Below are 16,064 nucleotides of genomic sequence, written 5' to 3'. Positions count from 1 at the left end.
AGATGGGAAGGTCACGGGACCCTGGAGGTCAGGCACAGAGAGGTGGGGCCCTTTCTGTTGGAGTGGTACCTCCCACCCCCAACAGGCCATCAAATGCTGGAGGCCCTTCCTCCGAGGCTGAGGAAGACAGGGCGTAGGGAGGAGGTGTGTCTGGGGGCTTCCCCCCCACCCACCAGCAGAGCAATTCTCTGCCCTCCAGGACCAGGGGGCGGGTGGGCCACCTTGCCTTTGGAGCCTTCGGATAAGAGGACCACCCCGGGCCCCCCGTCATGCAGACGGATCCTGCCCCAAGTGGCACTCGCTCACACCTTGTGCCTGAAGGCTCTGGAGGGCCCCACCTGTTTGGAGGCCTTGGCAGGGCAGACTCCAGCCTGGGTTTTCCCTGGGGACAGCGGGCAAGTGTCCTCTCCATGCCCAGAGGGCCCTGGCTGAGACAATGGCCCTCCCGATGCAGGCCTCAACTTCCCGGATCCACCTTCACGCATCTCTCTGCAGGCCGCACCCTGGATGAGAACCCAGAGCTCCTGAGAATCTTCGAGGGTTTTGTGGAACGCAGAAAGGCGGAACAAGACAGAAATCATCCACCCGGCTCAGGCTGGTAACGGGAATGTGTATTTATTTCTTCTGACCTTTTAGCTGTGATTTCCTAAACCCAGGAAGTGACTTTTGGCCTGTCCTTCTTCGTGTACCACGGTGACCACGTGGAAAGCCTTGAGCAATATACACAGCCCCTCACCGTGCTATCTGCAGGCATCTGTCAGTTACACCGTATTTCCTGGTGCACAGGAGCAGCTCAGGATGCAGAATCACAGCGACCCTGCAGCCCACCTCCTCCTGGCGGTGCCTCCAAGTGACCTGCACCCCTTTCCTCTCAGAGTCAACCCCCCGGCACCCCTCAGTCTGAGTGCCCAGGCTGCCCGTTTTCTCTCTGTATCCATTCCCTTTTCCATCCCCAGTTTTGCCCTCTGTGAGATGGGTGTAGGATGTTCATTCCTAGGCTCCTCTGTGAAGTTGGTCTTGATCCTCTGAGACCCACAAGGAAGAACTCCCCATTGCGTGTCTTCTCAATAGAACCCCCAAGGTAGGGTCTGCGTTCAGCAGGGGAGCTAGACAGTGTTTTCCTAGGGGACTGGTTAGAGTTCCCCTTTTGGTTAATAGATGAGCTGGGCTAGACGTCCTGGGCTCTGACCCCTGGGGGCCTTAAAGCAGACTGACGACACTCAGGTCCAGGAGCTTCTGCAGGTGCTTGGAAAAGGCAGCCTGAAGTCCAGGGGACTGTCCAGTGAGGCTCAGCCCTGCCAGCGGTCTGCACCAGGGGAAATCTTTCCAGGACAGCACTCAGAGGTCTTCCTCTCTTCCCTCTTCTTGCTGATTTTCTTCCCCAACAACATTGTATTTCCTTGTGTGGACGGTCATCACATATCCTTTCCCCTACTGGAGGGAGCTGGGATGTTTCCAGTCTTTTGCTCTGATGAGAAAGGTGCAGGAAATAAAGCATACACATGGCAAGAATAGAGGTGTTTCTACGGCATAGGCTAAAATCTCCTTTTTGCATACAGCCCCCGAGTATTCTTTTAGCTTATCAGGTCTTTCGTGTGTGCGTGTGTGTGTGACACACAGAGAGAGATATTATAACCAGAGCTGAGCTTACTTCCTTGTGCTTAAGTCTCTGTTTACTTTTTTTAATGAATGATAGTATCTTTTGTGCATATTGCCTGCATGATTGCTTTTTTCTTTTTAAAATCTAAACATCTTTATATAAGGCGATCAAGCCACTTTGCTTGTGACGTGAGGCACAAATATCTGTCCCAGTGGATGATTTGTTTTTAATTTATGTGCTTTACCTTCACATATTGTCAAGATGTCAGTTCTTTCCCAATATGTTAATATCTATACATTAACAAAGCCTTTATAATACCTCAGCAGACATCTCGGGGAGAAACTGATGTGATGATTTGAACATTGACATAAAAATACAAAGGCTGAGGACACGCGGGATGATCTTGAAGAAGACAGCGGAAGGCTCTGCCACCAGGCATTCAGACCTCTTATGAAGCTCCAGGAACTGGGGCAGTGGGCGGGGACAGGCACACAGTGACGGGAAGGACGGGGTCCGGCCCAGACCCACACAGGGCGACGTTCGTGACTCTGACCAGCCTGATGAGGGAATCCAGACCTAAAGAGCAGACTCTGCACCCTTCCATGGAAATGCAGTCCAGCACAGACACACAGGCATGGTGCTTGCAGCTGAGAGGGGCACTGCAGGGCAGTGGGAGAGGGCGCTCTCAGTAAATGGTTCAGGTCCACCTGTTCCTCGTTTGGGGAAAAAAATTCATCTTGGCTCTTACTTCACATCATAAGTAAAGATCAAGGTGGAGGCAGTGATAAGAGAACAGACTCTGTATGATTTCAATACCTGTAAGACCACGGGGATTTTGCACCTTGTTTTATGTCCCTGGATATGTCAGTGTCTCCTACTTTACAGTCTATGGGAACTTGAATAGAATCTGTACCCTACTGTTGCGTGAAGTTTGTTAAAAGCTTAATTATGTTGAATCGGTGCATGTGCTTTTCAGGCCTACCATATCCTTCTACGTCTCTGTATATTTAGTCTAGTAATTTTGGGGAGTTTGACATTAAAACGTCAACTAAAAATCTTAATTTATCTATTTTTTAAAAAATAGTAATATATAGTGGAACTATACTAGTTCTATATTTTCCAAGTCTCCTGTAAATATTAAATGTTATCATACTTTCAGGAAGCGATAGTTAGAACTGGACATGGAACAACAGACTGGTTCCAAATAGGAAAAGGAGTACGTCAAGGCTGTATATTGTCACCCTGTTTATTTAACTTATATGCAGAGTACATCATGAGAAACGCTGGACTGGAAGAAACACAAGCTGGAATCAAGATTGCCGGGAGAAATATCGATAACCTCAGATATGCAGATGACACCACCCTTATGGCAGAAAGTGAAGAAGAATTAAAGAGCCCCTTGAAGGAGATGAGTGAAAAAGTTGGCTTAAAGCTCCACATTCAGAAAACGAAGATCATGGCATCTGGTCCCATCATGTCATGGGAAATAGATGGGGAAACAGTGGAAACAGTGTCAGACTTTATTTTTCTGGGCTCCAAAATCACTGCAGATGGTGACTGCAGCCATGAAATTAAAAGATGCCTACTCCTTGGAAGGAAAGTTATGACCAACCTAGATAGCATATTCAAAAGCAGAGACATTACTTTGCCAACAAAGGTCCATCTAGTCAAGGCTATGGTTTTTCCAGTGGTCATGTATGGATGTGAGAGTTGGACTGTGAAGAAAGCTGAGCACCGAAGAATTGATGCTTTTGAGCTGTGGTGTTGGAGAAGACTCTTGAGAGTCCCTTGGACTGCAAGGAGATCTAACCAGTCCATTCTGAAGGAGATCAGCCCTGGGATTTCTTTGGAAGGAATGATGCGAAAGCTGAAACTCCAGTACTTTGGCCACCTCATGCGAAGAGTTGACTCATTGGAAAAGACTCTGATGCTGGGAGGGATTGGGGGCAGGAGGAGAAGGGGATGACAGAGGATGAGATGGCTGGATGGCATCACTGACTCAATGGATGTGAGTCTGGGTGAACTCCGGGAGTTTGTGATGGACAGGGAGGCCTGGCGTGCTGTGATTCATGGGGTTGCAAAGAGTCGGACATGACTGAGCGACTGATCTGATCTGATCATACTTTCATAATTTAAAAACATTAAAATAAAAAGCACTTTTAGAAAGGTTTTATAAAACAATGTAAAATGATGAAATACTAGATGTCCAAAAATCAGGTGTAAACACTGTAAACACAGCACGACCTTAATTAGGCAAAATAAAAGCACAAATACATAAAAAAGACAAGATTGAGGTGGACATTAGATCTGAGTATGAGAGTTTAAAACGATGACATTTCTAGTAGAATAGAATATTTTTGTTCTTGCAGTAAGCAAACACTTCTTAGAACAGAGTACACTGCTGCTGCTACTGCTAAGTTGCTTCAGTCGTGTCCGACTCTGTGCGACCCCAGAGATGGCAGCCCACCAGGCTCCCCCGTCCCTGGGATTCTCCAGGCAAGAACACTGGAGTGGGTTGCCATTGCCTTCTCTGACAGAGTACACTAACAAACGGAAAAATTGATAAATTGGATCTTTATAAAATTAAGAAATTCTCTACACCAAATGACACCATTACGAGAGTAAAAATGGCCCAAGTAGAGACAGGACAAACACCTTCCCTGTTAACAGTCTGCTGGGCCTCATCCAGTATTTCCGAATCAAGAGGGTGGATTGTGTGCCGAGTACCTGCATTTCTGACTAGTAGCTCATGCTACTGATGACTTGAGAACCACTGTCTCAGAGGATGCATGGGACAGCCACTTGACAGTCTTTGATGTGCTAAGACCATCATGAAGCTGGACAAAATTTACATAAGATTCTGAGAACATTTTCTCTGCCTGAGGCAGATGATTTTTCATTCACTGTCTGGTTCAAATGCCCGGTCAGCCTTGTTCATATCCTTCCACCCACTGGAGGTGCACTTGTCCATTACATAGGAGCCTCAGGTCTCTTTGGAAACTATCCCTGCCCTTAATAAAAAAATAGGCTCCAAAATCATTTTTTCAAGCCATTAATGCACATGTAAAATGTAACCTTGTTTTACAGCCAAACTTTACTAAAAATTTATATTTCTACGATGTTGAAAGTATCTATTATTATATAAGGTGGGCTCTCCTACACCAGCCGGAGAAAATGTACTGGTGAAATACACACCTGTGCTGGGTCGTATGTTTGAGCATAAGTGTGGGGACAGAGTACGTGTATGTCCATCCTGAGAAAGGATTGAAACTGCATTCCTCGCGTGGGACTCAAACCCACCCGCACCTCGGGATGGAACTTAAACCCACAATCCCTGACTTAGGAGGGAACTTGAACTCATTGTCTTTTCACTGAAACCATTAACCAGGTGTCAGGACTGAAGCTCAGGGTTTTTTTTTAATCTCATCACAGAAAGAACTGAACGTGAGGCAAAGTGGTAGGCAAAGAGTGAGTTTACGAGCATCCGTGCCTGTGAGAGATACGAGTGGGCAGGTGAGCAGGCTCTGCCCTGAGGACTGAGCGGGCTTTATTTTTGTAAACATAAGTGGGCAGGGGAGACCCCCACCTTCTTCCTCACTGGCAGACTTCAAGGCTTACATCATTAGTTCCTCTTCTGACCCTATAGGGTCTAGCTAGGACTGTCATGGCTACTTAAATCATATGTATAGTTAGCATAAGGATGGTAACACAGACTAAAACATGATAACTCATCTCAGCTTTTGGTATAATGTCCCCTTTCATCTACATTTCTGTCTTGGCTAATGCAGAAATGCTACCCTTCAAGAACTATTAACTCCCTGACTTCATGGAATAAGATTCAGAAACCCCAAATCTTATGCCTTGTGCTTTAACTACCTGGGCCTGTGGCCTGAGTGTCCTGGCGCTTGGATGCACCTGTCTTCCTTCAAAGTAGTGCAGACTGTCACCGGGTTACTGGATTCTCTTCTTTTTTTTTTTTCATTGAAATTGAATTTTTATTCCAAAGACTGTAATGGGTAGAAAGACAACAGCCAAAATTAAAAACAACTGGCTTAATTGGAAATTAGAAGTAGTTGATTTGCAGGAGAGCAAACAGTGGGTGATGGCCTTGGCACTCTAATAACTGTTATAACCAAGAGAGCATAAAAAAACAAATGTGCTGATACATAACGTGGCTATGCAGCATTTACAGCAAATAACAGGAAGAAAGGAAGACAGAAAGAAAAGGAAAAAAATCTACAAAACCCCCAAACTAAGAAATTAATAATTAAGAACATAGTGGGTAAATACTTTCGGTAGCAAAATTTTCACAGTTCTTAAAATGGGAGTCTCCAAAAGTACTTAAGTTCAAAAGCTAAAAAAACTGAAGAGGAAATAGTTACACTGGCTTAGAAGAGCTGCTGCCTGTCACGAAGATGACCATCAGTCCTAGTTCCAAACACAGTGATAGCCGGTGAACCTGACCAACCGAAGAGAGGCCGACTGGCGGGCACTGACGTCACGGATTGTACAAACACGCTGGACCATTCGCCACTAACAGCTGCTGCTCCTCCTGACTGATGCCAAGGCTGCCTTTCTGCACCTCGAGTTTCTCGGCATGGATTCTCTTCTTGAGTGGCCATTAGCTTACAACGGTCTCCCAAACTCCCTTCAAATTTCTGTTCTATCTTTAACCCCCTAGTGGGCTTTCTAAACTATTTAATTATCCTACTCTATCCCTATCAGTGGTGGTGGTGATGGTTTAGTTGGTAAGTCGTGTATGACTCTTGAGACTCCTCGGACTGTAGCCCACCAGGCTCCTCTGTCCATGGGATTTCCCAGGCAAGAATACTGGAGTGGATTGCCATTTCCTTCTCCAGGGGATCTTCCCAACCCAGGAATCGAATCCACGTCTCCCGCATCACAGTCTCCTGTACTGCAGGCAGATTCTTTCCTGACTAAGCCACTGGGGAAGCCATTTCTATCAATACAACGTCACACAGGGCACCGAACAACTTACACTCAAGCAGCCACGAATGAGAGGTCTGATGCCCACACCCTCACCAGCACCGCAGGACGTTTTTATCTCAGCCACTCTGGTGCGTGTGTGGTGACATCTCACTATGGCTTTCATCTGCATTTTCCTAAAGCAATATACCTAAGGAGTAATAATGTGCATATCACCACCATCTGGTGACTTTTTTGGTGGAACGCCTAGTCAAATCTTCTGTCCATGTTTTTCTGATGAAATTGTCCATATAAGTAAGTCTGTGTTGGTCTCAATTTAAACAGCTTCACATAGAATCACTCTTTTTATTGTACGTTTTTTAAAGAAGTTACAGCGTGTAATCTGCCATCTTCACCGCGCTGGCGCACAGGTCAGCAGCGCTCAGTGCACTTACATTGTTGTGAAGCAGCTCTCCACCCAGAGCCTTTCATCCTGCAAACGGGCAACTCCACGCCCCAGACAAGGCTCCCCCGTCTCCCCCGCCCCCCAGGCTCCCGGTAAGCACCACTCTAGTCTCCATTCCCATGAGGAAGACCGCTTTAGATGCCTCCCAGGAATGGACTCAACAGTGCTTATCTCTTGCGAACAGCTTGTTTCACTTATCATAATGTCCTCAAGACTCATCTATGACATTAGCATAGACCAGGATTTCCTTCCATTATAAGGTTGAATAATATTTCACTGTATGACTCAACCACGTTTGTCATCCATTCGTCCACCACTGAACACTGGGGTGCTTCCACCCCTTGGCTACTGTGAAATATGGGCATGCAAGTTTCTCCTGCAGACTCTGCTTTCAATTCTGAATATATACACAGAGTTTGGAATACTGGATCACAAAGCAGTTGTATTTTTTTTAAGTCATCTCCATACTGTTTCCCATAGTGGTTATGCCATTTTAAAATCATATCAACAGCGCACGCAAGTTCCAGTTTCTCCGTATCTTTGCAAATACTTGGTATCTTCTCTATTTTTAATTAAGCAGTCAGCCTCATCTGATGTGTGAGATTTTATCTCTGTGTTTGGGGTTTATATTGCTCTCATGATTAGTAATTTTAAGCACATTTTCATATGCTTGTTGGCCATCTGTGTATCATCGGAGACACGTCTATTCAAGTCCTCTGCCCATTTTCCAACAAGCACAAGTACTTTACTCCTTCTGGATACTAACCCGTTGTTAGATACACGACCTTCACGTATTTCCTGCCGCCCTGTCTTTCTAACTGCCACGCCCTCTGGCGTGGGCCTATTCGCTCTGCTGCTGATGCTGTTTCCTGTGACTGCTGTCACATACGGAAAATCATTATCAATCTAGTGTCATGAGAGTTGCCCCTGTTTTATTTCGGGAGTTTCATAGATTTCGGACTTTCATTTAGGTCTTTAATCCATTTTGAGTTAATTTTTGTACAGCATAAGGGCCCGGTTTTGTTCTTCTGCACATAAACATCCAGCTGTCCCAACATCATTTGCTGAAGAGACTGTCCTTTCCCCATCGTGTGCCCTGGCTCCCTACTGAAGGTCAACTGAACAAACACGAGGGTTCATCCACGGGCTCTCTATGCTGTCTCTCTGGTCTGCTTGTTTTCGTGCCAGTGCCATGCCATCTTGATTAACAAAGATCTGTGATGTGTTCTGGAGTCAGGAGGCGGCATCCTCCTACGTTGCTCTTTAAAATTTTGTTTTGGCTGCTCAGGTTCTCTTGAGATTGCAAACGGATTTTAGATAAATATTTCTATTTCTGCCAAGAAAACACAAAGAGACAGAGAGATTGCACTTTGTGGACTGCTTTTGGCAGTATGAACACTGTAGTGACAGTCTTCTAATCTATGCACATGAGGTTTCTTTCCATTTATTTGTGTCTTTAATTTCAGCCACTTCTTGTAGTTAGTTCTCAGTTTTCAAGTCTTCACTTTCTTGGTTAATTTCCTCCTAGGTATTTTGTCCTTTTGATGTCATCGTAAATGGAATCTAAATTTTAGATTGTTGACTTTTAGCATACAGAAATGCAACTCATTTGTGGGCTGGCTTTGTGTCCAACAATTTTCCTGAATTACGTTATTAGTCCTACAGTATTTTCTGGTGGAATCCTTAAATAAGAGTTCCCACATACAAGATCACATCATATGAAAATAGAGGTAATTTACTTCTCCTCTGCAAATTTGAATACCTTTCCTTTTTCATGCCTAACTGCCTTTGCTAGGACTTCGAGGACTGTGTTGACTGTGTTCCAGGCAAATCAGTATCATTGCCTTGTCCTTGCTTTTAGAGAAAATATTTAGTCTGTCATCACTCAGTGTTAATGTGGGTTTTTCCGAAATGGCCTTTATTATGTTGAAGTAGTTTCCGTCTATTCCTAGTTTGTTGAGTCTTTTTTTAACATGAAAAGGTGTTGAATCTTGTCTGTCCCTTCTCTACTTCAGTTCGGATCATCACGTGGACTTTGCCCATCTGTGAATGAGGGGGCAGTGGCTTGGGTTCATTCGTTTACTCTTGCATGCACTGAGCATCTGTGCACTGTTCCCTTCTGGGTGCAGCCAGCTGAAATATCACATCATCTTAGATCCTAGATGGCACTGTTTCCTCGGCGCTCACGGCCACGGGGTGGGGGGAGGGCGAGGGCAGCATCGCAGCCACGGCCACAGGTGGGGGGCAGAGCCAGGGCATTTCCAGCACATCTTGCACCAGCTGTGAAGCTAGAGCGGGCTCTGGAGTCAGCTCCAGGGCCAGAGCCCCCTGAAGGACTAGGACGTGCCCCATCGGTAGACGAGTGCCCGCCCTGACAGCAACTATTGAGCTGCAGCCAGCTGCAGCTCAAACAGACCAGCTCCAGAACAAGAGCGCGCTCTGGCTCTATCTCCAGAGCTAAGGCCATCTCCATCACCAGCTCTCCCACCAATTCTCACACCACTGCCAGGCTTGGAGCCGGCCCCAGTATCAGCTCCCATCAGGGAGCCAGCCCTGCACTTCGGGGGAAGACTGTGGGACGTGTCTCTCTTCGGGAAGTCACACAGAAGGGCAGTCAGGCGGCTGGTCTTTCCTCCTCTTGCTGCTTCAGCGCCATCTCAAGATCTAGAGCAGAGCTGGCTCCAGCACCAGGCCTGTTACCATCTGAGATCTAGATCCAGCTGCAGAAAACAGCTACAGAACTAAAAGCAGCTCTAGACTAAGTCACTTCTGTCACTGGCTGTAGTGCCACCTTCAGCAGACCCCCGGGAACTGGCACCCACAGCACAGCCAGCCATAGTAGCAGCTTGGAGCCTGGCCAACGTCTGCACCAGGACCAGGAAGAGAGCCAGAGTCATCACAGGACTGTTTTCCCCCTGGGTAAGTAGAGGCACATCTGGTACATGCAGGAAAGCTAGGGTTACCTTGACCTACAAAGCTAAGGTCACTGAAAGCCCCACAATTTGCACCAACTTGGACTAATGTTAGTTCTGTCACCAGCTACAGAACCAAAGCCCCTTCCACCCACACATGGGGACCGGCTCCACAATGGAAGCCTCTGCAGGTGCTGGTCCTTGCACCAATATTGGGAGTAATACCGGAGACCTAGAGTCAGCCTCAGCACTAGAGTCAGGTAGAGAGCCGGTTCCAGCACTACGACCAGAGACAGGGCCGGCTTCAGCCCCAGCGCAGGCACTGCTCCCGGGCCAGACCCTCGGCTGGGCCAGCAGCATCTCAGCATCAGCCGCAGCTCCCGCTCTGGGGCCGGTCCACCTCTGCAACACCTTCAGCTCCAACCACTGACCTCCAGCCACACCAGCTCCAGCCCCAGAGCTCGCTCACTTGCCTAGGAAGCCAAGTTTTTCTTACTTTTCTCTTGTATATCATCTTTGGTTTTATATTTCATGTGTTCAAGTTCAAATTCAATGACAATTAGCCCTGAAATTGTTTTAAATTGTACAATTCAGCAGCACTAACCACATTCTCTGTGCTGTGCGCACCACTGCCCTCTAATCCCAGACACTTTTATCTCCTCAGTGGGAACCCTGTGCCCATTAAGCAATCATGCTCCAGCTCCACTCCCTCAACCTGACAGTCACGAGTCTGCTTCCTGTCTCTATGTTTCCATCTCCCTACTCCACAACCCCTTCATGAGTTCAACTGACCCTCCATCACGGAGGTGAAGACCCTTGAAAATGCCAACATGTTCCATCGTATGACCTCGACCACCAACTGTGACCGTGTCCTGACAAAGACGACCTTCAGCAAAGGGGTGAAGGTCAGGCACAGAGCCAACTCAACCCTCCCCCACCCAAAGCAGAAGGGACTCAAGATTGCGAAGGGCATCTTCTAATTGGTTCTCAGCACTGGGCAGTCACATGGCTGCCCTCCCCAGCATCTGTAACTAGGTAACTAGTTATTTATAGACTGGTCAGGTGGGCACCTGCCCCCCCACCTGCCAGCCCAGGTCACCTCCTGGCCATTTCACCCTGAACCTCTCCGCTGCCAGTGTGATGCCTGCCAGTCAACAGGCTGACCGACCTCCAGTAGACCACCGGTAGCCTCAGGTGCCTTCTCATCCCTGGGGTCCAAAGGACTACCTGACTTTGCCAAGGAGCACTGCCCACGGGCCCCAGCCCCTGCAGGCACCGCAGCCCATGCGGCGCGCCATCCAGGCACTGCCGTCTGTAGTCACCTCATAAGATCCTAGTGCAGGTCACTGTCATTTGTGCCCATGGGTCCCACCAAGCATCACTCACCCTGTGGATTTAACCACTGCAAAGCCAGCTCTGCCACGCAGTCACCAGGTCCCCGACACAGAGTTCAGGACCAGGGGCAGCTCCCACCTTAGTGCTGTGACCAGCTCAGATGGGGGCAGAGGTCTGCAGCGGGGACTCTGCCCACGTGCTCAGTGTGCATTGGGCCAGCTCCTCCAGCTTCGGAGTACAGGAAATGATACGAGCTTTGGCACAGAGCCCTATGATGCCCAACCGAAGAAGGCTACTGCCCACCCCCTCTCCCTGACATCCCTTCCCAGCCCCTTCATTCCTGGACCGGAGCTCCCCACTCCACACCCAAAAAAGGGGCCAGGAAGTCCTGGCTCCTAAACAGAGTTTCTAGAAGCCCATGAGTGGGTCGTCAGCCTCTGTTGCCCTGCAGGATCCAGAGATTCTGCTGACCATGCTGTCTCCATGATTACTGAGATCTGGCATCAGCTCGGCCCCCAGCATCACCTCCCCCTTCTGAGCTTCAACCACACACCCACAAACTCTCTGTCTCAGGGGTCTGCAACCACACCTCCTCACTGCCTCCAGCACGTGGGCAACACTGATCATCCACCATGGACATGGACAATGGCAACATGTGCGAGAGCATCCTTGTGAGCTCGTCAGGCTAAGTGTCCCCTTGATCCCCTCATTCAGACCTCTCTGGGTACCAATCTCTTGTAACCCGCCAGGGTCTTCTGCCTACGCCATTCTCCAGGAAATATACTGGCGTGGGTTGCCATTCCTTATCCAGGGGATCTTCCTGACTCAGGGATCGAGCCCAGGACTCCCACATTGCAAACAGATTTTATATCATCTAAGCAAGACATATATCTATATATCTATATATAGATGTCTTACTAATTGCTCATCAGATTTCCATTACCATTTTGAAATGAAAAGCAAAAGTGGACATCGCCGACTTACTCCCATCCTTAGGGAGAGAACTTTCAGCCTTTCTCCTGAATGTGATGTATGTGTTTTTCTCAAATATCCTAAATCATGTGAAGGAAATACTATTCTATTTCTACTTTATTGAGAGCAGCTATTAAAAAAAAAAAAAGGCTTGTGTTTCTTCAAAGTTTTAAATGCTTTTTCTACATCAGTTGAGATGACCACGTGTTTTTATTGAGGTGGTGTACGACACCCATTAACTGTGCTAAACAGCCCCGCTCATTCCTGAGACAGACAGCACTGGAGATGACTATATAGTCCCTTCAATATGCTGCTGGGTTCTGTCTGCTAGCCTTTTGCTGAACATTTTTACATCTTTCTAATGGATTTTGGCCTGCAGATGTCTTTTCTTACGGCATCTTTCAGTTCAGTTTAGTCACTCAGTCATGTCTGACTCTTTGCGACCCCATAACTGCAGCACACCAGGCTTCCCTGTCCATCATCAACTCCTGAAGCTTGCTCAAACTCATGTCCACCGAGTCCATGTTGCCATCCAACATCCCATCCTCTGTTGTCCCCTTCTCCTCCCACCTTCACTCTTTCCCAGCATCAGGGTCTTTTCCAATGAGTCAGTTCTTCACATCAGATGGCCAAAGTATTGGAGACTCGGCTTCAGCATCAGTCCTTCCAATGAACATTCAGGACTGATTTCTTTTAGGATGGACTGGTTGGATTTCCTTGCAGTCCAAGGTACTTTCAAGAATCTTCTCCAACACTACAGTTCAAAAGTATCAGTTTCTCAGTACTCAGCTTTCTTTATGGTCCTACTCTCTTTACAGAATCTTTGGAGTTATGTTAATGTCATCACAAAATGAGTTTAAATGTGTTTGTTTTGTACTTTTTGAATAATTTAGGATCTGTTTTCTATTAAGTATCTGAGACAAAACACCAATGAAGGCATCAGGTGCTGGGTTTTTCCCTGTTGGGGTCTTATTACTGCTTCAGTTTGTTTACTTGTAAGAGGTCTACTCAGACTTTCCATTTCTTCTTGAGTCAGCTTTGCTAGCTTGTGTGTTTCTAGGAATTCATCCATTTCATTTAGGTTAAGCAACTTGTTGACACACAACTGTCCCATGTTGTCCATTTTTTAAATCTTTAAAACAAAGAACTACTGGTGTCACTGATTTTCTCGAGTGCTCCTCTGTTCTGTTATCCCTGCTCTAAATTTCATTATTTGCTTTGTTCTGCTAGCCTTGGGTTTATTTTGCTCTCTTTGCCTATCTAATCAAGGGCATCGTCTCACCAGCCCCTGACAACAGCCAGGGCCTCTCTCCAGACATGCGTCACTGGGTGGACAACAATCACAGATTGGAGAGGACCAGGCGACCAGGCACTTTTGACCCCAAACTGGCAGTCCAGGTCTCTCCCAGACTACAGTTTCACCGTGAACCTTGCCAGCCCCCAGGCTTTGGTGGCTGCCATGGACGGGCTGACCTGGCCTCTCACAGACCACAGCCTCAGGTGTTGTCTGTGATCTGGAAACAAGAGGACTTGCTGAAGTTTGCAAAGGGCCCTACCCACCACCACCAGACTCTGCCTCTGGGTGCTTCCCTCACACCCTCCAGGCTTGGGTCCCTGGTGCCTATGCCCTTGGGCACTACAGAGCATCCATCCGTCAGATCTGACAATGGCAAAGCTGGTCCTTCCATCCAGCCACCAGTTCCCCAACATGGAGCCCAGGACCAGTAGAAGCTCCCACTCCAGGATCTGGGATCAGCTAAGGAGATGATGGCCTGGACTCAGCGGCTGGGAAGGCGCCCACGTGCTCAGTGTGCACTGCAGGCCGAAGCAGAGAGGATCGTGAGCTTTTCCAACGTGACCTTGGCCCCCTCATGGCCAGGGGGAGGAGATGACTGCCCCATCCCTTCTCTGGGACAGCCCCTCCCAGTTCCAGCGTGCCTCACTCCCTCCATACCCAGAGGGGACCAAGATGCCCCAGCTCCTAGAAGCCCCTGGAGTTGGACGCTGGCACGGGGCGCACGGGGTCTGGGCTCTGACGATCCTCCACTCCTTGGGGGCCAGGAGTATACGTTCCGTCCTCAGCATCCCCACGGCCCTCAGCCTCCAGTAGCCCTTGTCTTCAGCTCCACATGCCCTTGGCAGCCTCGGGCACGTGAGGGCTGGGTCTCAGGGTCTGCAACGTCAGCTTCTCGCTGCTCTCCAACCAGCAGGTGAGGGACCTCCTGCATCCATGTCAGCCTGGGCATCAGAAGAGCGACAAGGGCCAGAGTGCCCTGCTGATCCCCCAGGCCCCTCACTCGGACCTCTTTGGTCCAGACGGCACCCGAAGGGCTTTGATGAGAAGCCCTCTCTGGGCCCTCAGGGCAGCAGGCTCCTCCCTGAGAGGAGCAGGATGACTGCACAGCCTCCACTGAGCACAGGAGGAGACAGAACCCCCGCAACTCTGGGGGGTTCTCTAGGATCCATGCTATACGGGCTGGAACACCGTCCAACAAAACACCTCTGAATCTAGGAGCTGAGAAGTGGGGGTTCTGACCAGACAGCCTGTACCTTGTCCCCCTTGCCCTGCAGTGACATCTGACCCCTGTCCCCACACTCAGAGTCCTGTGTGGTCTGGTCCAGACACTCTCCCCGGTGAGCACCTCTCATCCCCACCCCAGGCTCCCTACCGCCTTCCTCCCCCAGGGACCCTCCCAAGCTCCTCCCCACCCCGACACCCCCATCCACAATGGACTCACCTCCAAGGCTGGGCTCAGAGCCTCAGGTTCCTGTGCAAGGACAGCCTTTGGGGCCAGGTTGGTCTGGACTCAAACCCACGGCAGGGCCACGTCACAGCCCGTGACAGGCCAGCTCGTGTGGTGACTCTCTGAGCCTGTTTCCTCCACTGAAATCGGGATCGGTGCCTCTGACCTTGGGAGAGGGTGCTGGGGATCAAAGCAGGGAGAGGAAGACACCCAAAGTGCTTGGACTCAGGAGGTCCCCTGTCTGGGGGAGCCCAACCCAGGACAAGGTCTCAGTGTGGGCTCAGTGGACATGAAGAGCCATGATCTGACCGCCCTAGTCACGGCTGGACTTGGTCACTTAGACTTGAATGACCTTGAGTGCTGGGACCGCTGCTCATCTACAAAGTGGGGTGAAATCACTGAGAGACCAGAGGCCTCACTATTAACCGCTACTGCCCCCCAACTCTCACCCCTAGGGGTGCTGGGCGCCCTTCTCCATGGGCTCCCTCTGACCCTCGGCCACTGGCCAGGCCTGCCCTAGGGGACAGGCTGGACCTCAGTCTTGGGGCGCTGTCAGAAAGACAAGCAACGTGGGCAGAGGACGCGCGGACGTGGTGGTCTCCCCTTCTCCCTGCCGAGTCGGGTTCCAGCGACTCACCCAGCCGGGCCCTGGGGTCCAGACGGAGGGCTGGGGGTTTGCACGGTGACTGTCCTGTCTCCTGGTCTCCAGGACCACCCCGCCAAGCGCTTGGCGGCCAGCCTGGCTGCGGTGGGGGTGGAGTCAGAGCTCAAGGGGACACAGGCCCCAGAGCAGGGGACTGGGGGGCCCGGCAGGACGTTCACGACCGGGAGGAGCCGTTGGCGGTGCGCGCGGCGGGAGGCGGGGGACGCGCATGCGCGGTGCGGCTGCAGGGGGAGGGGTGACCGAGGCCCCGCCCCCCTGGCGGGTCACCCCCACGCCCCATCCCGAAGCAGGGGTGGGGAGGGCTGAGAGCCTGCAGCGCACCCCCAGCCCCCAGGAGGGAGAGTCAGCGCAGTGACTGCCCTGAGCCTCCTGAGCACTTCTTGTCCAAGCCCTCACGGGACAGTTAAGAAACAGGCCAGGAGAGGGGCAGGGACTCCGCCCAGCA

General features: G+C 49.7%; 1 long non-coding RNA gene across 4 annotated transcripts; it reads right to left on the bottom strand.

Annotated features, from left to right (window-relative positions):
* Positions 1–590: 590 nt before the first annotated feature.
* On the bottom strand, positions 591–15,816 carry LOC104975788 (uncharacterized). 4 transcript variants are annotated; one of them, XR_009496570.1, is made up of 4 exons: positions 15,593–15,816; positions 14,950–15,135; positions 5,477–14,449; positions 591–2,307 (listed from the first exon to the last, which is right to left on the bottom strand). It is a non-coding gene; the product is annotated as an uncharacterized lncRNA (long non-coding RNA). The 4 variants fall into 4 exon arrangements; XR_009496571.1 differs by having other exon boundaries at positions 591–2,259; XR_009496569.1 differs by having other exon boundaries at positions 591–5,607; positions 14,166–14,449.
* Between the last annotated feature and the right edge of the window lie 248 nt (positions 15,817–16,064).

This window comes from Bos taurus, chromosome 11 (genome assembly GCF_002263795.3).
Source record: "Bos taurus isolate L1 Dominette 01449 registration number 42190680 breed Hereford chromosome 11, ARS-UCD2.0, whole genome shotgun sequence".
NCBI lineage: Eukaryota > Metazoa > Chordata > Mammalia > Artiodactyla > Bovidae > Bos > Bos taurus.
This window is presented reverse-complemented; position numbering and strand designations above follow the sequence as displayed.